Source organism: Arachis stenosperma, chromosome 8, assembly GCF_014773155.1.
Source record: "Arachis stenosperma cultivar V10309 chromosome 8, arast.V10309.gnm1.PFL2, whole genome shotgun sequence".
NCBI lineage: Eukaryota > Viridiplantae > Streptophyta > Magnoliopsida > Fabales > Fabaceae > Arachis > Arachis stenosperma.
This window is the reverse complement of record NC_080384.1, coordinates 5,048,660-5,072,156: the sequence shown is the minus strand read 5'-3', so window position 1 is coordinate 5,072,156 and position 23,497 is coordinate 5,048,660. Positions and strand designations below refer to the sequence as shown.

At 39.7% G+C, this 23,497-nt stretch overlaps 2 non-coding genes across 2 annotated transcripts; one reads left to right on the top strand and one right to left on the bottom strand.

The window, feature by feature from the left end:
- Positions 1-948: 948 nt before the first annotated feature.
- LOC130947027 (small nucleolar RNA R71) lies at positions 949-1,056 on the top strand. Its single transcript, XR_009072441.1, has one exon. It is a non-coding gene; the product is annotated as a small nucleolar RNA R71 (small nucleolar RNA).
- A 14,619-nt stretch (positions 1,057-15,675) lies between these two features.
- LOC130947182 (small nucleolar RNA R71) lies at positions 15,676-15,783 on the bottom strand. Its single transcript, XR_009072583.1, has one exon. It is a non-coding gene; the product is annotated as a small nucleolar RNA R71 (small nucleolar RNA).
- Between the last annotated feature and the right edge of the window lie 7,714 nt (positions 15,784-23,497).

Here is a 23,497-nt window from a genome sequence, read left to right as displayed (position 1 = left end):
TTCAGAGGATGAATACTCATCAGAGCTCATGAAAGGCAGAAGTAAGTCCAATGGAATCTCTATGGTCTCATTTTGAGCCTCAGAATTCCATGGTTCCTCATTGGGGAACTCAGAGGAGGTTGGTGCACGCCCATTGAGGTCTTCCTCAGTGGCGTCCACCTCCTCTCTTTCCTCTCCATATTCGGCCATGGTTATGGCTTTGCACTCTCCTTTTGGATTTTCTTCTGTATTACTTGGGAGAGTACTATGAGGGAGTTCAGTAACTTTCTTGCTCAGGTGTCCCACTTGTGCCTCCAAATTCCTAATGGAGGACCTTGTTTCAGTCATGAAACTTTGAGTGGTTTTGATTAGATCAGAGACCATTGTTGCTAAGTCAGAGGTATTCTGCTTAGAACCCTCTGTCTGTTGCTGAGAAGATGATGGAAAAGGCTTGCCATTGCTAAACCTGTTTCTTCCACCATTATTGTTATTGAAACCTTGTTGAGGTCTTTCTTGATTCTTCCATGAGAAATTTGGATGATTTCTCCATGAAGAATTATAGGTGTTTCCATAGGGTTCTCCTAGGTAATTCACCTCTTCCATTGAAGGGTTCTCAGGATCATAGGCTTCTTCTTCAGATGAAGCATCCTTAGTACTGCTTGGTGCATTTTGCATTCCAGACAGACTCTGAGAAATTAGATTGACCTGTTGAGTCAATATCTTATTCTGAGCCAGTATGGCATTCAGAGTATCAATCTCAAGAACTCCTTTCTTCTGACTAGTCCCATTGTTCACAGGATTCCTTTCAGAAGTGTACATGAATTAGTTATTTGCAACCATTTCAATGAGCTCTTGAGCCTCTGTAGGCGTCTTCTTCAGATGAAGAGATCCTCCAGCAGAGCTATCCAAAGACATCTTGGATAGTTCAGAGAGACCATCATAGAAAATACCTATGATGCTCCATTCAGAAAGCATGTCTGAGGGACATTTTCTGATTAATTGTTTGTATCTTTCCCAAGCTTCATAGAGGGATTCTCCATCCTTCTGTCTGAAGGTTTGGACTTCCACTCTAAGCTTCCTCCATTTTTGAGGTGGAAAGAACTTTGCCAAGAAGGCATTGACTAGCTTTTCCCAAGAGTCCAGGCTATCTTTAGGTTGTGAGTCCAACCATATTTTAGCTCTGTCTCTTACAGCAAAAGGGAATAGCATCAGTCTGTAGACCTCAGGGTCAACCCCATTAGTCTTGACTGTGTCACAGATTTGCAAGAACTCAGCTAAAAACTGATGAGGATCTTCCATTGGAAGTCCATGGAACTTGCAATTCTGTTGCATTAGAGAAACTAATTGAGGCTTAAGCTCAAAGTTGTTTGCTCCAATGGCAGGGATAGAGATGCTTCTCCCATAGAAGTCGGGAGTAGGTGCAGTAAAGTCACCCAGCACCTTCCTTGCATTGTTGGCATTGTTGTTGTTTTCGGCTGCCATGTCTTCTTCTTCTTTGAAGAATTCGGTCAGGTCCTCTAAAGAGAGTTGTGCTTTGGCTTCTCTTAGCTTTCTCTTCAAGGTTCTTTCAGGTTTAGGGTCCGCTTCAACAAGAATGCCTTTGTCTCTGCTCCTGCTCATATGAAAGAGAAGAGAACAAGAAGATGTGGAATCCTCTATGTCACAGTATAGAGATTCCTTGAGGTGTCAGAGGAAAAGAAAAAATAGAAGAAAGAAGGTAGAAGAATTCGAACTTTATTAGATAGAGTTCGAATTGTGCATTAAGAAGGAGTAGTACTCCATAAATAGAAGGATGTGAGAAGGAGGGAAGTAATTTTCGAAAATTAAGTGAAAGATTTTGAAAAATATTTTTGAAAAACATTACTTAATTTTCGAAAATGAGAGTGGGAAAGAAATAAGATGATTTTTGAAAAAGATTTTGAAATTAGAAATCAAAAAGATTTGATTGAAAACTATTTTGAAAAAGATGTGATTAAAGAGATATGATTGAAAAGATTTGATTTGAAAACAATTTTAAAAGATATGTTTTGAAAACAATTTTTAAAAGATTTGATTTTGAAAATTAATGACTTGGCTAACAAGAAAAGATATGATTCAAACATTAAACCTTCCTCAACAGAAAAGGTAACATATTTGAGATGTTCAATCAAATCATTAATTGTTAGTAAGTATCTTTGAAAAAGGAAAGGAATTGATTTTGAAAACATTTGATTGAAAAGATATGATTTAAAAAAGATTTGATTTTGAAAAACTTTGAAAACTTGAAAAAAAAATGATTTGAAAAACAAAATCTTCCCCCTTTGCCATCCTGGCGTTAAACGCCCAGAATGGCCTCCATTCTGGCGTTTAACGCCCAAAATGCACCCTTTTTGGGCGTTAAACGCCCAACCAGGTACCCTGGCTGGCGTTTAAACGCCAGTCTGTCTTCTTCACTGGGCGTTTTGAACGCCCAGCTTTTTCTGTATAATTCCTCTGCAGCATGTTCTGAATCTTCAATTCTTTGTATTATTGACTTGAAAAGACACAAATTAAAAATATTTTTGGATTTTTAATAATCAAAATGCAACAAGAATGAAATAACAATGCATGCAAGACACCAAACTTAGCAGTTTGTATACTACTGACACTATATGAGACACAAACATTCAAGCCAAAAGAATTCAAAGATCAGAGTAAGAAATCATCAAGAATTATTTGAAGATCCTTAAGATACATGAATGAATGTATGTAATTGACACCAAACTTAAGATGAGACTAGACTCAAACAAGAGATTTTTGGATTTTATGATTTTTTTTTTATTTTTTTTTGTGTTTTTCGAAAATTAAGTGGAGAAAGATATCAAAATTCTTAATGAGAATTCCAGGAATCAGTGCAATGTTAGTCTAAGACTCCGGTCCAGGAATTAGACATAGCTTCACAGCCAGCCAAGCTTTCAAAGAAAGCTTCGGTCCAAAACACTAGACATGGCCAAAGGCCAGCCAAGCCTTAGCAGATCACTGCTCCAAAAGCAAGATTGATAAAAATCAACAAGCTCTTGTGATGATAAGTTGAAACCTCGGTCCAATGAAATTAGACATGGCTTCTCAGCCAGCCAGATGTCAACAAATCATCATGAAACTCTAGAATTCATCTTCAAGAATTTCGAAAAAAAAAATTCCTAATCTAAGCAACAAGATGAACCGTCAGTTGTCCAAACTTGAACAATCCCCGGCAACGGCGCCAAAAACTTGGTGCTGTTGCCGGATCTTGGCACTGATGTTACCAAAAGCTTGCTCAAAACTTGAACAATCCCCGGCAACAGCGCCAAAAACTTGGTGCTGTTGCCGGATCTTGGCACTGATGTTACCAAAAGCTTGCTCAAAACTTGAACAATCCCCGGCAACGGCGCCAAAAACTTGGTGCGCGAAATTGTGAACAATACTTTTCACAACTCTCATAATCCCCGGTCATGAACCCCAAAAACTTGGTAGTTCAATCCCATGGCATTACACAACTTCGCACAACTAACCAGCAAGTGCACTGGGTCGTCCAAGTAATACCTTACGTGAGTAAGGGTCGATCCCACGGAGATTGTTAGTATGAAGCAAGCTATGGTCATCTTGCAAATCTTAGTCAGGCAGACTCAAATGTATATGGTGATGAACGAAAATAACATAAAAGATAAAGATAGAGATACTTATGTAATTCATTGGTAGGAACTTCAGATAAGCGCATGAAGATGCCTTCCCTTCCGTCTCTCTGCTTTCCTACTGTCTTCATCCAATCCTTCTTACTCCTTTCCATGGCAAGCTCGTGTAGGGTTTCACCGTTGTCAATGGCTACCTCCCATCCTCTCAGTGAAAGCGATTGCATATGCTCTGTCACAGCATAGCGGAATTCAGCTGTCGGTTCTCGGTCAGGCCGGAATAATATCCATCGATACTTTTGCGTCTGTCACTAACGCCCCGCCTGCTAGGAGTTTGAAGCACATCACAGTCATTCAGTCATTGAATCCTACTCAGAATACCACAGACAAGGCTAGACCTTCCAGATTCTCTTGAATGCTGCCATCAGGTCCTGCCTATACCACGAAGATTTCGATTAAAGAATCCAAGAGATATTCACTAGAGCCTTGGTTGCTTGTAGAACAAAAGTGGTTGTCAGTCACCTTGTTCATAAGTGAGAATGATGATGAGTGTCACGGATCATCACATTCATCAAGTTGAAGAACAAGTGATATCTTAGAACAAGAACAAGCGGAATTGAATGGAAGAACAATAGTAATTGCATTAATACTCGAGGTACAGCAGAGCTCCACACCTTAATCTATGGTGTGTAGAAACTCCACCGTTGAAAATACATAAGCATAAGGTCTAGGCATGGCCGAATGGCCAGCCTCCCAATGATCTAAGATAGCATAAAACGAAGATAGCTACCAAAAGTCTCTTAATACAATAGTAAAAGGTCCTACTTATAGATAACTAGTAGCCTAAGGTTTACAGAAATGAGTAAATGACATAAAAATCCACTTCCGGGCCCACTTGGTGTGTGTTTGGGCTGAGCAATGAAACAATTTCGTGTAGAGACTCTTCTTGGAGTTAAACGCCAGCTTTTATGCCAGTTTGGGCGTTTAACTCCCATTTGGGTGCCAGTTCCAGCGTTTAACGCTGGGATTTCTTAAGGTGACTTTGAACGCCGGTTTGGGCCATCAAATCTTGGGCAAAGTATGGACTATCATATATTGCTGGAAAGCCCAGGATGTCTACTTTCCAACGCCGTTGAGAGCGCGCTAATTGGGCTTCTGTAGCTCCAGAAAATTCACTTCGAGTGCAGGGAGGTCAGAATCCAACAGCATCTGCAGTCCTTTTTAGTCTCTGAATCAGATTTTTGCTCAGGTCCCTCAATTTCAGCCAGAAAATACCTGAAATCACAGAAAAACACACAAACTCATAGTAAAGTCTAGAAAAGTGAATTTTAACTAAAAACTAATAAAAATATAATAAAATCTAAACTAAATATACTAAAAACATACTAAAAACAATGCCAAAAAGCGTACAAATTATCCGCTCATCACCAACCTTGATACACACACTTGTTCGTTCTCTTGAGGACGACCTGGGATCAATACTCTCGGTTAATTTATATTGGGTTGAACTTGTGACAACCAAATTAAACTTTGATTGAGAGTTATTTGTCGGTTTGGAACTATACTTGCAACGCACTTCTCATTGATAAATTCTAGACTGACGATTACCCTTCGTCAAATTTTTGGCGCTGTTGTCGGAGAACTGGTTGCAATGTGTGTCTTAATGTTGGTTATATGAATATGTAGATAGTGTACATAGTTTACTTGCTTTAGTTTGTTTTTATTTTAGGTCTTTTGAATGCATAAGCTTATGGTTTCCGAGTTGAATGACTCGGTCACAACCGAATCCTAGTCTAGCCAAATTTGATCCTGAGCTTGAAAGAACTTTACTTCACATTTGGCAAGCTAGACGTCGGTTGGATTATACGGCTAGTGCATCGGCCTCTTTTGAGGAACTTTCCGACACACTAATCGAATTCAAGAGCGATTTAGAATCGTCATTCAACGAAGGAACTTCTTATTCCTCTGTTGGGACTGTTGACATATCCTTGAGTACTACAGGTGATAATCATATGGCAAAGCCTTGAAGGATCACCTTGCATGAGCAAGGTGCACCGGATCTTGTTCTTCAACCACTACAAGCATGGTATCCAAATTTAGATCCAAATTTTGAATTGAAGAATAGCTTGATCAATTTGTTGCCTAAGTATCATGGATTGCCGGACCAAGACCCCATTAAACACCTCAAGGATTTCCAAATGGCTTGTTCTACTGCTAGGAGGCATAGCTCTGATGAAGTTGCTGCTATGGTCTTTGCTTTTCCCTTCTCTCTTGAGGGGCAAGCAAAGGAGTAGTTTTACTCCCAGTCTGACGAAGTGGTAACTGACTGAGATCTATTGAGAAGGGAATTCTTGGATAATTTCTTCCCTCCAAAAAGAACTGACTACATCTGGAAGAAAATTTATAGCCTTATGCAAAGGGACCAAGAGACACTCTCTGAGTACTGGACTAGATTCAAGAGATTGTTGGAGTCTTGTCCCCATTATAGGATGGATGACCCTTTGCTTATTAGCTACTTTTGAGGAGGCCTTTGTGCTTAATTGCTTTGTTTATTGTTGATTGCTTGCATTGCGTAGTTGTTAGATTTTATATTTCTTACAATTTATTGTGCTTTTCTTTATTGCCTTCCAAGTGTTTGACAAAATGCTTGGTTTGATGCTAGAGTAGCTTTTGAGCATTCTTGACCTGAAAAAAGAAATTGGGCAATCTTGAGTCATCAACACCCAACTTAGATTGGTGATCTAGAGTTGTTAGTCAATATCATTTCCATTGACTCTAATCTCTTGCTAATTCAATTAGTGAGTTGATTAGAACTTTTGGATTGAGATTAACTAGTCTTATTTGACTTTCTCTCGTGTGAAGATAACTTTGTACCTTCTTCCAATGCTAGAGTTAACTAGATTAGATAAATTCTTGTTAATTATTGTTATTAGTGACTAAGATAGAAAGCCTATATCCTCAATCCTTGCCATGAATGTCTTTTTTTTCTATTAATTACTTTTTTTTAGTTATTTGATTTACCTTTCTTGCTTTTATATTTTCTTGTCCCTTTTATAAAATCAAACCCCTTGTTCCTTCATAGCCAATAATTGACCACTCCATTGCAATTTCTTGTGAGACGACCCGAGGTTTAAATACTTCAGTTATTTTTATTGGGGTTTGTTACTTGTGACAACCAACTTTAAATTTGATGTAAGAGTTATTTGCTGGTTTAGAGCTATGCTTACAACGAAGTTCTTATTTCCAATAAGAAAATTCTAGACCGACAATAAACCTTGTATCAAATTTATGGCGCCATTGCTGGGGAATTGCAATGGTGCTATGTTATTAGCTATTGTATATATGTTAATATGCTTCTTTGTTAATTTTTGCTTGCTTTAGGAGTTAGTTTTCATTAGTTCTTATTAGTTTTTTTTATTTTCCATTACTATTATGAATTCTCACCGTTTTGGCTATGAGTTTGGTTCAAATTATGTTGTAGGAAATGAGAACTACCATAACAATATGCATCAAGGATGGAACAATCAAAGATGGGAGGAACCTCAAAGGATTGATCAAGCTCCTTGGCAACAACCTCTTCCGGTCCCTTATAGGTATAATTCCACTCCTAACGCATATCAATCTAATAGATGTGGTGACCCTCATTGTGGTTGTCAACAACCACCACCATATGCCTTTGAACCACTCCCTCAACATAGTTTTGAACCATCTTACTTACAAGCCCTCTACCACCAAACACCTCCATATGACCCTAACCCATATCCACCATACCAACCACCATATGAACCATACTTAGAGCCACCACGATTCCAACACCAATACTCCCATGAACCATAATTTTCTCATACACTACCTCAAAACTTTCACCAATATGAACCACCTTCCAACTACAATACCTTTCCCTCAAATAATGAACCCTCTCTTCCACCACTGCCCCCCAATGAAGCCCTCATGCTAGAACTAAGAGATCTTGACTCTCTGATGAGCGGATATTTTGTACGCTTTTTGGGGGTAATTTCATGTAGATTTTAGCATGTTTTAATTAGTTTTTAGTTAATTATTATTAGTTTTTAGGCAAAAATCATATTTCTGGACTTTACTATGAGTTTGTGTGTTTTTCTGTGATTTCAGGTATTTTCTGGCTGAAATTGAGGGAGCTGAGCAAAAATCTGACTTAGGCTGAAAAAGGACTGCTGATGCTGTTGGATCCTGACCTCCCTGCACTCGAAATGGATTTTCTTGAGCTACAGGAGTCCAATTGGCGCGCTCTCAACGGCGTTGGAAAGTAGACATCCAGGGCTTTCCAGCAATATATAATAGTCCATACTTTGCGCAAGGATAGACGACGTAACTTGGCGTTGAACGCCAAGTACATGCTGCTGTCTGGAGTTAAACGCCAGAAAAACGTCATGATCCGGAGTTGAACGCCCAAAACACGTCAAAACCTGGAGTTTGACGCCAAGAAAGGCCTTTACACGTGAAAAGCTTTAGTCTCAGCCCAGCACACACCAAGTGGGCCCCAGAAGTGGATTTCTGCACCAATTATCTTAGTTTATTCATTTTTCTGTAAACCTAGGTTACTAGTTTACTATTTAAACAACTTTTAGAGACTCATCTTGTACCTCATGACATTTTCAGATCTGAATTACATACTTTTGACGGCATGAGTCTCTAAACTCCATTGTTGGGGGTGAGGAGCTCTGCAGCGTCTCAATGATTTAATATAATTCCTTTGTTTTCCATTCAAACACGCTTGTTCCTATCTAAGATGTTTATTCGCGCCTAACTGTGGAGAAGGTGATGATCCGTGACACTCATCACCTTCCTCAACCCATGAACGTGTGCCTGACAACCACCTCCGTTCTACATCAGATTGAATGAATATCTCTTAGATTCCCCAACAGAATCTTCGTGGTATAAGCTGGATTGATGGCAGCATTCATGAGAATCCGGAAAGTCTAAACCTTGTCTGTGGTATTCCGAGTAGGATTCCGGGATTGAATGACTGTGACATGCTTCAAACTTTAACCTGCTGGGCGTTAGTGACAGACGCAAAAGAGGGATTCTATTCCAGTAGGAGCGGGAACCAACCGGTGATTGGCCGTACTGTGACAGAGTGCGTGCATTAGCTTTCACTGCGAGGATGGGAAGTAGCCACTGACAACGGTGACACCCTACAAAGAGCTTGCCATGGAAGGAACCAGGCGTGTGAGAAGAGGACTTCAAGGAAGAGTAGAAATTCAAAGGACAAAGCATCTCCAAAACTCCAACATATTCTCCATTACTGCACAACAAGTAACGCTAGTACTCTTTATTATTCCAATATATTCCATAATCCTTTATAAACAAATAACTCTGTTGTTCAAGTAGCCCAAACAATTTTCTTGAAATCCTGACTAAGACAAATAAAATAAACATTGATTGCTTCAAACCAATAATCTCTGTGGATTCGACCCTTACTCACGTAAGGTATTACTTGGACGACCCAGTACACTTGCTGGTCAGTTGAACGAAGTTGATCTTGGACCATATTCTATTATCATATTCTATAAAGAGATACAATTTCGTCCACCAAGTTTTTGGCGCCGTTGCCGGGGATTATTGAGTTTGGACAATTGAAGGCTTATTTTATTTCTTAGATTAGGAATATAGTATTGATGTTACAGAGTCATTAAATTTGAGTCTTTTATTCCCTTTTCAAAAATATTTTTCGAAAATATTACTTTTTTTCTTATTAATTGTTAATTCTTCGTGAGTCTAGTGTCTTGTTCTAAGTTTGGTGTCAATTGCATCTTTTATATCTTTCTTTGAAATTTTCGTGTGAGTGTCCTTTGTTTTTCCTTAATCTTCAAGTTGTTCTTGTTTATTTTTCTTGTTTGATCTTTAATTTTTCTTGTTCTGTGTCTTTTCTTGTTTTTCTTGTGCTTTTTCAAAACATTAGTTTTTTTTAAAAAAAAAAAAAATTTTATTTTATCCATAAAAATAATACATCTTTAAAATACATTACATTTTTAATTCAGTTGGTTATAGTGTTGGCTTATGTTCTTGGCAATTGGGCACTTTCTTTTTAAAATCCTTTTTCAAAAATAGTTTTTCTTGATTTAATCTTGTGCCAAACTTTAAGTTTGGTGTTTTCTTGTTAATCTTTCATATTTTCGAAAATTTCATCAAAGTTTTCTAAAAATTTTAAGTTTGGTGTTCTTCTTTGTGTTCTTGGTGTTCTTGTGAATCTTCAAGGTGTTCTTGAGTTTTTCTTGTGTCTTGATCTTAAAATTTTTAAGTTTGGTGTTCCTTGGTGTTTTCCCTCCAAAAATTTTCGAAAAATAAGGAGCATTGGATCTAAAGATTTTAAGTCTTGTGTCTTTTGTGTGTTTTTTCTCTCTTTCACCATAAAATTCAAAATTCAAAAAAAAATTTATTTTCTAACTAATTTTGAACTACTTTTTCGAAAATTTTATATAAAAATTCAATTTTCAATTTCAAAATATTTTCGCTTTCTTTTATTTATTTCATTTTTATTTTATTTTTTAAAAAAAAAATTTATTTTCATAAAATATTTTCAAAATATTTTTATATATTCCTTCTTTTTTTATTTATTTTATTTATTCCACAACTATAAAATAAATAATTATCAACATATAAATTATCCCTTGTGATCTAGTATGGAAGCAAGTGGGAATGAACAGTCCAAGAGGACTCTGGGGTCATATGCTAACCCCACTACTGCTTCATATGGGAGTAGTATTTGTATACCCTCCATTGGAGTTAGTAGCTTTGAGCTGAATCCTCAGCTCATTATCATGGTGCAGCAAAACTGCCAGTATTCTGGTCTTCCACATGAAGAACCTACAGAGTTTCTGGCACAATTTCTGCAAATTGCTGATACAGTACATGATAAGAAAGTGGATCAGGATATCTACAGATTACTACTGTTTCCATTTGCTGTAAAAGATCAAGCTAAGAGGTGGTTAAATAACCAGCCTAAGAACAGCATAAAAACATGGAAACAGCTGTCAGAAAAATTCCTGAATCACTATTTCCCTCCCAAACGGATGACACAGCTAAGGCTAAACATCCAAGGCTTCAAACAAGGAGATAATGAATCCCTTTATGATGCTTGGGAGAGATACAGAGAGATGCTAAGAAAATGCCCCTCTGAAATGTTTTCAGAATGGGTGCAATTAGACATCTTCTACTATGGGCTTACAGAAAAAGCTCAGATTTCTCTAGACCACTCAGCTGGTGGATCTATACACATGAGAAAAACAATTGAAGAAGCTCAAGAGCTTATTGATACAGTTGCCAGAAATCAACATATGTATCTAAGCAGTGAATCTTCCATGAAAGGAGAAGCTAAAACAGTAACTGCAGAACTCAGTCCGGTGGATCAGGCTAATGAATTTAATCAGCAATTAGACTTTCTAACTCAGCAGCTAGCCGAATTCAAGGAGATATTACAGGAAACAAGAATGGCAAACAGGAACATGGAAGTGCAATTAAAGCAAACAGAAAAATGACTGTCAAAACAAATAGTAGAAGAATGCCAAGCAGTTCAATTAAGAAGTGGGAAAACATTAAATACCTCACTTCAAAGCAGCAAGAAGCAAGGACATGAACGAATAGCTAATCAAAATCCCTCTGAGGACAAGCAGAGCCCAGAAAGGGATAAAGCTGGCGCTGAACGCCCAGACCATGCTGATTCCTGGCGTTCAACGCTAGAAACAAGCTTGAATCTGGCGTTGAACGCCCAAAAGGAGCATGGTTCTAGCGTTCAAACGCCAGTAACAAGCAAGGAAGTGGCGTCTAACGCCACTCCAGCTCCTACCTCTGGCATTCAATTGCCAGTAGGGAATCAGTCACATACAAGTGCTGATAACAAGGCTTCCCAACCCACTTCTGTAGGTAATAAACCTGCAGCAACTAAGGTTGAGGAATACAGAGCCAAAATGCCTTATCCTCAAAAACTCCGCCAAGCGGAACAAGATAAGCAATTTGCCCGCTTTGCAGACTATCTCAGGACTCTTGAAATAAAGATTCCGTTTGCAGAAGCACTTGAGCAAATACCCTCTTATGCTAAGTTCATGAAAGAGATCTTAAGTCATAAGAAGGATTGGAGGGAGACTGAAAAGGTTTACCTCACTGAAGAATGCAGTGCAGTCATTCTAAAAAGCTTACCTGATGAGCGGATAATTTGTATACTTTTTGGCATTGTTTTTAGTATGTTTTTGATATCTTTTAGTTAGATTTTAGTACATTTTTATTAGTTTTTTATTTAAAATTCACTTTTCTGGACTTTACTATGAGTTTGTGTGTTTTTCTGTGATTTCAGGTATTTTCTGGCTGAAATTGAGGGACCTGAGCAAAAATCTGATTCAGAGACCAAAAAGGACTGCAGATGCTGTTGGATTCTGACCTCCCTGCACTCGAAGTGGATTTTCTGGAGCTACAGAAGCCCAATTGGCGCGCTCTCAACGGTGTTGGAAAGTAGACATCCAGGGCTTTCCAGCAATATATAATAGTCCATACTTTGTCCAAGATTTGATGGCCCAAACCCGCAAAGCAATCCGGCCTCAGGAATTCCAGCGTTAAACGCCGGAACAGGAATAAAAGTTGGAGTTAAACGCCCAAACTGGCATGGGAGCTGGCGTTTAACTCCAGAAAGGTCTCTACACGAATTTCCTTGATTGCTCAGCCCAAGCACACACCAAGTGGGCCCGGAAGTGGATTTTATGTCATTTACTCATCTTTGTACACCTAGGCTACTAGTTATCTATAAGTAGGACCTTTTACTATTGTATTTGTATCGAGACTTTGGTAGCAATCGAGACTTTGGTAGCTATCTTTGTTTTATGCTATCTTAGACCTCTGGGAGGCTGGCCATTCGGCCATGCCTAGACCCTGTTCTTATGTATTTTCAACGGTGGAGTTTCTACACACCATAGATTAAGGGTGTGGAGCTCTGCTGTACCTCGAGTATTAATGCAATTACTATTGTTCTTCCATTCAATTCCGCTTGTTCTTTACCAAGATATCACTTGTTCTTCAACATGATGATGGTGATGATTGACGCCCATCACCACTCTCACCTATGAACAAGGTGACTGACAACCATTCTTGTTCTACAAGCATTCGAGGCTTAGTGAATATCTCTTGGATTCTTCGGAGTCTTCGTGGTATAGGCAGGACCTGATGGCAGCATTCAAGAGAATCCGGAAGGTCTAACCTTGTCTGTGGTGTTCTGAGTAGGATTCAATGACTGAATGACTGTGACGTGCTTCAAACCCTGAGGGCGGGGGCGTTAGTGATAACGCAAAAGAATCACTGGATTCTATTCCGCGCCTGATTGAGAACCGACAGATGAATTCCGCTATGCCGTGACAGGACATATGCAATCGCTTTCACTGAGAGGATGGGAGGTAGCTGCTGACAACAGTGAGACCCTATACGAGCTTGCCATGGAAAGGAGTAAGAAAGGATTGGATGAAGGCTGTAGGAAAGCAGAGAGACGGAAGGGAAGGCATCTTCATACACTTGTCTGAAGCTCATACACCAATGATATACATAAGTATCACTATCTTTATCTTTTATGTTATTTTCGTTCATCATCATCATATACATTTGAGTTTGCCTGACTAAGATTTACAAGATGACCATAGCTTGCTTCAATACTAACAATCTCCGTGGGATCGACCCTTACTCACGTAAGGTTTTATTACTTGGACGACCCAGTGCACTTGCTGGTTAGTTGTGCGAAGTTGTGTAATGCCATGGTATTGAGCCACCAAGTTCTTGGAGCCATTACCGGGGATTATTTGAGTTGTGAAAAAAGTATTGTTCACAATTTCGCCGACCAAGTTTTTGGCGCCGTTGCCGGGGATTGTTCATGTTTTGAGCAAGCTTTTGGTAACATCAGAGCCAAGATCCGGCAACAACATCAAATTTTTGGTGTTATTGCCCGGGATTGTTTAGGCTGGACAACTGACGGTTCATCTTGTTGCTTAGATTAGGTATTTTTTTTCGAAATTCTTGAAGGTGAATTCTAGAGTTTCATGATGATTTGTTGAAATCTGGCTGGCTGAGAAGCCATGTCTAATCTGATTGGACCGAGGTTTCAACTTATCACCACAAGAGCTTGTTGATTTCGTATCAATCTTGCTGTTGGAGCAGTGATTTGCTAAGGCTTGGCTGACCTTGGTCATGTCTAGTGTTTTGGACCGAAGCTTTCTTTGAAAGCTTGGCTGGCTGTGAAGCCATGTCTAATTCCTGGACCGGAGCCTTAGACTAGCATTGCACTGATTCCTGGAATTCTCATTAAGAATTTTGATATTTTTTTTCACTTAATTTTCGAAAAATACAAAAAAAATTTGCAAAACCATAAAATCCCAAAATATTTCTTGTTTGAGTCTAGAGTCTCATCTTAAGTTTAGTGTCAAATGCATGTTTTTGTTATATTTTTCGAATCCATGCATATATTTCTTTGTTTTGATCTTTGAATTCTATTGACTTGAAGTATTTTGTGTGTCTCATATGCATTTTCATGTTGTTAGTGTCAGTAGTACACAAACTGCTAAGTTTGGTGTCTTGCATGCATTGTTAATTGATTCCTTTTGCATTTTGATTATCAAAAAATCCAAAAATATTTTTAATTTGTGTCCTTTCAAGTCAATGATACAAAGAATTGAAGATTCAAAACATGCTGCAGAGGAATTATACAGAAAAAGCTGAGCATTCAAAAATGCCCAGTGAAGAAGGCAGACTGGCGTTTAAACGCCAGCCAGGGTACCTGGTTGGGCGTTTAACGCCCAAAGAGGTAGCATTTTGGGCGTTAAACGCCAGAATGTATACCATTCTGGGCGTTTAACGCCAGGATGGTGCTAGGGGGAAGATTTTGTTTTCAAATCAATTTTTTTCAAATTTTTCAAAATCAAATCTTTTTCAAATCAAATCTTTTCAATCAAATGTTTTCAAAATCAATTTCTTTCCTTTTTAAAAGATACTTACTAACAATTAATGATTTGATTGAACATCACAAGATTGTTACCTTTTCTGTTGAGAAAGGTTTGAATGTTTCAAATCATATCTTTTCTTGTTAAGCAAGTCATTCATTTTTAAAATCATATCTTTTCAAATAGTTTTCAAATCATGTCTTCTCAATCACATTTTTTTTTAAATCTTTTTAACCACATCTTTTTCAAAACAGTTTTCAATCAAATCTTTTTAATTTCTAATTTCAAAATCTTTTTCAAAAATCACTTGGTTTCTTTTCCACTTTTATTTTCGAAAATTAATTAATGTTTTTCAAAATAACTTCAAATTTTTCACTTAATTTTCGAAAATTCTCTTCCCTCCTTCCCACATCCTTCTATTTATGGAGTGCCACTCCTTCTCAATGCACAATTCGAACCTTATCTAACTAAAGTTCGAATTTATCTTCTCCTTCTTCTTTCTATTTCTCTTTTCCTCTGACACTTAAAGGAATCTCTATACTGTGACATAGAGGATTCCACATTTTCTTGTTCCCTTCTCTTTCATATGAGCAGGAGCAAGGACAAAGGCATTCTTGTTGAAGCTGATCCTGAACCCGAAAGGACTTTGAAGAGAAAGCTAAGAGAAGCCAAAGCACACTCTCTTTAGAGGACCTGACCGAATTCTTCAAGGAAGAAAACATGGCAGCAGAAAACAACAACAATGCAAACAATGCAAGGAAGGTGCTGGGTGACTTTACTGCACCTACTCCTGATTTTTATGGAGAAGCATCTCTATCCCTGCCATTGGAGCAAACAACTTTGAGCTTAAGCCTCAATTAGTTTCTCTAATGCAACAGAATTGCAAGTTCCATGGACTTCCAATGGAAGATCCTCATCAGTTTTTAGCTGAATTCTTGCAAATCTGTGACACAGTCAAGACTAATGGGGTTGACCCTGAAGTCTATAGACTGATGCTATTCCCTTTTGCTGTAAGAGACAGAGCTAGAATATGGTTGGACTCTCAACCTAAAGAAAGCCTGGACTCATGGGAAAAGCTAGTCAATGCCTTCTTGGCAAAATTCTTTCCACCACAAAGATGGAGTAAGCTTAGAGTGGAAGTCCAAACCTTTAGACAAAAGGATGGAGAATCCCTCTATGAAGCTTGGGAAAGATACAAACAATTAATCAGAAAATGTCCTTCTGACATGCTTTCTGAATGGAGCATCATAGGTATTTTCTATGATGGTCTCTCTGAACTATCTAAGATGTCCTTGGATAGCTCTGCAGGAGGATCTCTTCATCTGAAGAAGACGCCTGCAGAAGCTCAAGAGCTGATTGAAATGGTTGCAAATAACCAATTCATGTACACTTCTGAAAGAAATCCTGTGAACAATGGGACTAGTCAGAAGAAAGGAGTTCTTGAGATTGACACTCTGAATGCCATATTGGCTCAGAATAAGATATTGACTCAACAAGTCAATTTGATTTCTCAAAGTCTGTCTGGAATGCAAAATGCACCAAACAGTACTAAGGAAGCTTCATCTGAGGAAGAAGCTTATGATCCTGAGAACCCTTCCATGGAAGAGGTAAATTACCTAGGAGAACCCTATGGTAACACCTATAATTCTTCATGGAGAAATCACCCAAATCTTTCATGGAAGAATCACGAGAGACCTCAACAAGGTTTCAATAACAGTGGTGGAAGAAACAGGTTTAACAATGGCAAGCCTTTTCCATCATCTTCTCAGCAACAGACAGAGAGCTCTAAGCAGAATAATTCTGACTTAGCAACCATGGTCTCTGATCTAATAAAGACCACTCAAAGTTTCATGAATGAAACAAGGTCCTCCATCAGAAATCTGGAAGGACAAGTGGGTCAGCTGAGCAAGAAAGTTACTGAACTTCCTCCAAGCACTCTCCCAAGTAACACTGAAGAAAATCCAAAAGGAGAGTGCAAAGCCATAAACATGGCCGAATTCTGGGAGGAAGAAGAGGCAGTGAACGCCACTGAGGAAGGCCTCACTGGACGTCCACTGGCCTCTAATGAGTTCCCCAATGAGGAACCTTGGGAATCTGAGGCTCAGACTGAGACCATAGAGATTCCCTTGGACTTGCTACTGCCTTTCATGAGCTCTGATGAGTATTCTTCCTCTGAAGAGGATGAGTATGACACTGAAGAGCAAGTTGCTAAATACCTTGGAGCAATCATGAAGTTAAATGACAAGTTATTTGGAAATGAGACTTGGGAAGATGAACCTCCCTTGCTCACCAAAGAACTGGATGACCTGTCTAGGCAGAAACTACCTCAAAAGAGGCAGGATCCTGGGAAGTTTTCTATACCTTGTACCATAGGCACCATGACCTTCAAGAAGGCCTTGTGACTTAGGGTCAAGTGTAAACCTCATGCCCCTCTCTGTAATGGAGAAATTAGGGATCCTTGAGGTGCAAGCTGCAAGAATCTCATTAGAGATGGCAGACAATTCAAGAAAACAAGCTCATGGACTTATAGAGAATGTTTTGGTGAAGATTGAAGACCATTACATTCCTACTGATTTCATAGTCCTAGAGACTGGAAGTGCATGGATGAATCCATCATCCTTGGCAGACCATTCCTAGCCACAGCAAAGGCTGTGATTGATGTCGATAGAGGAGAGTTGATCATTCAAGTGAATGAAGAATCCATGGTGTTTAAGGCCCAAGGATATCCCTCTATCATCATGGAGAGGAAGCATGAAGAGCTTCTCTCAAAACAGAGCCAAACAGAGCCCCCACAGTCAAACTCTAAGTTTGGTGTTGGGAGGCCACAACCAAACTCTAAGTTTGGTGTTGAAACCCCACATTCAAACTCTAAGTTTGGTGTTGGGAGGTTTCAACACGTTCTGAGTGTTTCTGAGGCTCCATGGGAGTCCTCTGTCAAGCTAATGACACTAAAGAAGCGCTTGTTGGGAGGCAACCCAATGTTTTATAATTAATTATTTTCTTTTGTTATTTTATCTTTTTTTTGTAGGTTGATGATCATAAGAAGTCACAAAAACAATGAAAAAGCAAAAACAAAATGAAAAACAGGAAGAAAAACAGCACACCCTGGAGGAAGATGCTGCTGGCGTTCAAACGCCAGTCAGCCTAGCAGTTGGGCGTTTAACGCCCAGTCTGGCACCTTTCTGGGCGTTTAACGCCAGAAAAGGGCACCAGACTGGCGTTAAACGCCAGTAAAGGGCAACAACCTGGCGTTAAACGCCAGGAATGGGCACCAGCCCGGCGTTTAACGCCAGAAATGGCTCAAAACGTGGTTTTGAGCAACTTTTGGTGCAGGGATGACTTTTCCTTGACACTACAGGATCTGTGGACCCCACAGGACCCTACCATCACTCTCTCTCTTCTTCCCCCATTCACCATCACCTCAACACCTCTTCCCCAAAAACCCCTCACCTATCAAATCCCATCTTTCTCTTCACCACTCACATCCATCCTTCATAAAACCCCACCAACCTCACCCTTCAAATTCAAACCACTTTCCCTCCCAAACCCACCCTCAAATGGCCGAACCTTTACCCCCCTCTCTCCTATAAATACCCTTCTTCAACCCTTCATTTTCACACAACCTAAAGACCACTTCTTCCCCCTTTGGCCGAACACACTACCCTCCCCCTCTTCCTCATTTCTTCTTCTTCTACTCCTTTCTTTCTTCTTTTGCTCGAGGACGAGCAAACATTTTAAGTTTGGTGTGGTAAAAGCGTTGCTTTTTCATAATCATTTATGGCATCCAAGGCCGGAGAAACCTCTAAAAAGAGGAAAGGGAAGGCAAAAGCTTCCACCTCCGAGTCATGGGAGATGGATAGATTCCTCTCAAGGGTGCATCAAGACCACTTCTATGAAGTTGTGGCCTTGAAGAAGGTGATCCCCGAGGTCCCCTTTTCACTCAAAAAGGGTGAATATCCGGAGATCCGCCATGAGATCCGAAGAAGAGGTTGGGAAGTACTTACCAACCCCATTCAACAAGTCGGAATCTTGATGGTTCAAGAGTTCTATGCCAATGCATGGATCACCAAGAACTATGACCAAAGTGTGAACCCGAATCCAAAGAATTATCTTACTATGGTTCGGGGGAAATACTTGGATTTTAGTCCGGAAAGTGTAAGGTTGGCATTCAACTTGACTATGATGCTAGGAGATGAGCATCCTTACACTAGAAGGGTCAACTTTGATCAAAGGTTGGACCAAGTCCTCACAGTCATATGTGAAGAGGGCGCACAATGGAAGCAAGATTCAAGAGGAAAGCCGGTCCAATTGAGAAGGCATGACCTCAAACCCGTGGCTAGAGGATGGTTAGAGTTCATACAACGCTCAATCATTCCCACTAGCAACCGGTCCGAAGTTACCATAGACCGGGCCATCATGATCCATAGTATCATGATTGGAGAGGAAATAGAGGTTCATGAGGTTATAGCCCAAGAACTCTATAAGGTGGCGGACAAGACCTCCACTGTGGCAAGGTTAGCCTTTCCTCACCTCATTTGTCACCTCTGTTATTCAGTTGGAGTTGACATAGAAGGAGATATCCCCATTGATGAGGACAAGCCCATCACCAAGAAAAGGATGGAATACACAAGAGACCCCTCTCATCAAGAAATCCCTGAGATTCCTCAAGGGATGAACTTTCCTCCACAAAACTATTGGGAGCAACTAAACACCTCCCTAGGAGAATTAAGTTCCAACATGGGACAACTAAGGGTGGAGCATCAAGAACACTCCATTCTCCTCCATGAAATTAGAGAAGATCAAAGAATCATGAGGGAGGAGCAACAAAGACAAGGAAGAGACATTGAGGAGCTCAAGCACTCCATAGGACCTTCAAAAGCAAGGAAGAGCCGCCATCACTAAGGTGGACCCATTCCTTGATTTCCTTGTTCTTTATTCCCTTGTTTTTCGAAATTTTTAGTGCTTTATGTTATCCATGCTTGTGTCTTATGATCATTAGTGTCTTAGTGTCTATGCCTTAAAGTTATGAATGTCCTATGAATCCATCACCTTTCTTGAATAAAAATGTGCTTAATTGAAAAAGGAAGAATTGCATGAATTTTGAATTTTATAATAGTTTAATTATTTTGATGTGGTGGCAATATTTTTGTTCTCTGAATGTATGTGTAAACAGTGCATATGTATCTTGAATTTGTGGTTCATGAATGTTGGCTCTTGAAAGAATGATGAAAAAGGAGACATGTTACTGAGGATCTGAAAAATCAATAAAATGATTCTTGAAGCAAGAAAAAGCTATTCAAAAAAAAAAAAAAAAAAAAAAAAGAGAAAAAAACCGAAAAAAAAAAAAAAAAAATCGAAAAAAAAAGAAAGAAAAGAAAGAAAAAGAAAAGAAATAAAGTTGTGATCCAAGGCAAATAAGAGTGTGCTTAAGAACCCTGGACACCTCTAATTGGGGACTTTAGCAAAGCTGAGTCACAATCTGAAAAGGTTCACCCAATTATGTGTCTGTGGCATGTATGTATCCGGTGGTAATACTGGAAGACAGAGTGCTTTGGGCCACAGCCAAGACTCAATAAATAGCTATGTTCAAGAATCATCATACTTTACTAGGAGAATCATTAACACTATCTGGACTCTGAGTTCCTAAAGAAGCCAACCATTCTGAATTTCAAGGGATAGATTGAGATGCCAAAACTGTTCAGAGACAGAAGGTTAAAAGCCCCGCTCATCTAGTTAATACTGATCTTCACAGATGTTTTTGGAATTCATTGCATATTCTCTTCTTTTGATCTTATTTGATTTTCAGTTGCTTGAGGACAAGCAACAATTTAAGTTTGGTGTTGTGATGAGCGGATAATTTGTATACTTTTTGGCATTGTTTTTAGTATGTTTTTGATATCTTTTAGTTAGATTTTAGTACATTTTTATTAGTTTTTATTTAAAATTCACTTTTCTGGACTTTACTATGAGTTTGTGTGTTTTTCTGTGATTTCAGGTATTTTCTGGCTGAAATTGAGGGACCTGAGCAAAAATCTGATTCAGAGACCAAAAAGGACTGCAGATGCTGTTGGATTCTGACCTCCCTGCACTCGAAGTGGATTTTCTGGAGCTACAGAAGCCCAATTGGCGCGCTCTCAACGGTGTTGGAAAGTAGACATCCAGGGCTTTCCAGCAATATATAATAGTCCATACTTTGTCCAAGATTTGATGGCCCAAACCCGCAAAGCAATCCGGCCTCAGGAATTCCAGCGTTAAACGCCGGAACAGGAATAAAAGTTGGAGTTAAACGCCCAAACTGGCATGGGAGCTGGCGTTTAACTCCAGAAAAGGTCTCTACACGAATTTCCTTGATTGCTCAGCCCAAGCACACACCAAGTGGGCCCGGAAGTGGATTTTTATGTCATTTACTCATCTTTGTACACCTAGGCTACTAGTTATCTATAAGTAGGACCTTTTACTATTGTATTTGTATCGAGACTTTGGTAGCAATCGAGACTTTGGTAGCTATCTTTGTTTTATGCTATCTTAGACCTCTGGGAGGCTGGCCATTCGGCCATGCCTAGACCCTGTTCTTATGTATTTTCAACGGTGGAGTTTCTACACACCATAGATTAAGGGTGTGGAGCTCTGCTGTACCTCGAGTATTAATGCAATTACTATTGTTCTTCCATTCAATTCCGCTTGTTCTTTTACCAAGATATCACTTGTTCTTCAACATGATGATGGTGATGATTGACGCCCATCACCACTCTCACCTATGAACAAGGTGACTGACAACCATTCTTGTTCTACAAGCATTCGAGGCTTAGTGAATATCTCTTGGATTCTTCGGAGTCTTCGTGGTATAGGCAGGACCTGATGGCAGCATTCAAGAGAATCCGGAAGGTCTAACCTTGTCTGTGGTGTTCTGAGTAGGATTCAATGACTGAATGACTGTGACGTGCTTCAAACCCTGAGGGCGGGGGCGTTAGTGATAACGCAAAAGAATCACTGGATTCTATTCCGCGCCTGATTGAGAACCGACAGATGAATTCCGCTATGCCGTGACAGGACATATGCAATCGCTTTCACTGAGAGGATGGGAGGTAGCTGCTGACAACAGTGAGACCCTATACGAGCTTGCCATGGAAAGGAGTAAGAAAGGATTGGATGAAGGCTGTAGGAAAGCAGAGAGACGGAAGGGAAGGCATCTTCATACACTTGTCTGAAGCTCATACACCAATGATATACATAAGTATCACTATCTTTATCTTTTATGTTATTTTCGTTCATCATCATCATATACATTTGAGTTTGCCTGACTAAGATTTACAAGATGACCATAGCTTGCTTCAATACTAACAATCTCCGTGGGATCGACCCTTACTCACGTAAGGTTTTATTACTTGGACGACCCAGTGCACTTGCTGGTTAGTTGTGCGAAGTTGTGTAATGCCATGGTATTGAGCCACCAAGTTCTTGGAGCCATTACCGGGGATTATTTGAGTTGTGAAAAAAGTATTGTTCACAATTTCGCCGACCATTACCTGAGAAGCTTAAAGATCCTGGGAGCTTTATGATACCATGCACATTAGAAGGTAATTGCACCAAGCAAGCTTTATGTGACCTTGGGGCAAGTATCAACCTAATACCTGCATCTACTATCAGAAAGCTTGGTTTAACTGAAGAAATCAAACCAACCAGGATATGTCTTCAACTTGCTGATGGCTCCATTAAATACCCATCAGGCGTGATTGAAGACATGATTGTCAAGGTTGGGCCATTTGCCTTTCCTACTGACTTTGTGGTGCTGGAAATGGAGGAGCACAAGAGTGCAACTCTCATTCTAGGAAGACCTTTCCTAGCAACTGGCCGAACCCTCATTGATGTCCAAAAAGGGGAAGTAACCTTGAGAGTCAATGAGGAGGAATTCAAGTTGAATGTGGTCAAAGCCATGCAACATCCAGACACCCCAAATGACTGCATGCGTGTTGACATGATTGATTCTCTGGTAAGAGAGGTCAATATGGCTGAGAGTCTCGAATCAGAGCTAGAGGACATCTTTAAAGATGTTCAGCCTGATTTGGAGGAGTCAGAGAAGATAATAGAACCTCTGAAAATCCCTCAGGAAGAGGAGAAACCTCCAAAACCCGAGCTCAAACCATTACCACCATCCCTGAAATATGCATTTCTGGGAGAAGGTGAAACCTTTCCTGTAATTATAAGCTCTACCTTGGAGCCACAGGAAGAGGAAGCACTAATTCAAGTGCTAAGGACGCACAAGACAGCTCTTGGGTGGTCCATTAGTGATCTTAAGGGCATTAGCCCAGCCAGGTGCATGCACAAAATCTTGTTGGAAGATGACGCCAAGCCAGTGGTTCAACCACAAAGGCGGCTGAATCCAGCTATGAAAGAAGTGGTGCAGAAAGAGGTCACTAAATTACTAGAGGCTGGGATTATTTATCCTATTTCTGACAGCCCCTGGGTGAGCCCTGTCCAAGTTGTCCCTAAGAAAGGAGGCATGACAGTAGTTCACAATGAAAAAAATGAACTGGTTCCTACAAGGACAGTTACAGGGTGGCGTATGTGTATTGATTATAGAAGGCTCAATACAGCCACCAGAAAGGATCATTTTCCTTTACCATTCATAGACCAGATGCTAGAAAGACTAGCAGGTCATGAATACTACTGCTTTCTGGATGGATATTCAGGTTATAATCAAATTGCAGTAGATCCCCAGGATCAAGAGAAAACGGCATTCACATGCCCTTCTGGAGTATTTGCATACAGAAGGATGCCATTTGGCTTATGCAATGCACCTGCAACCTTTCAGAGGTGCATGCTCTCAATTTTCTCTGATATGGTGGAAAAATTCCTGGAAGTCTTCATGGATGACTTTTCAGTATTTGGAGACTCATTCAGCTCCTGCCTTAACCATTTAGCACTTGTTCTGAAAAGATGCCAAGA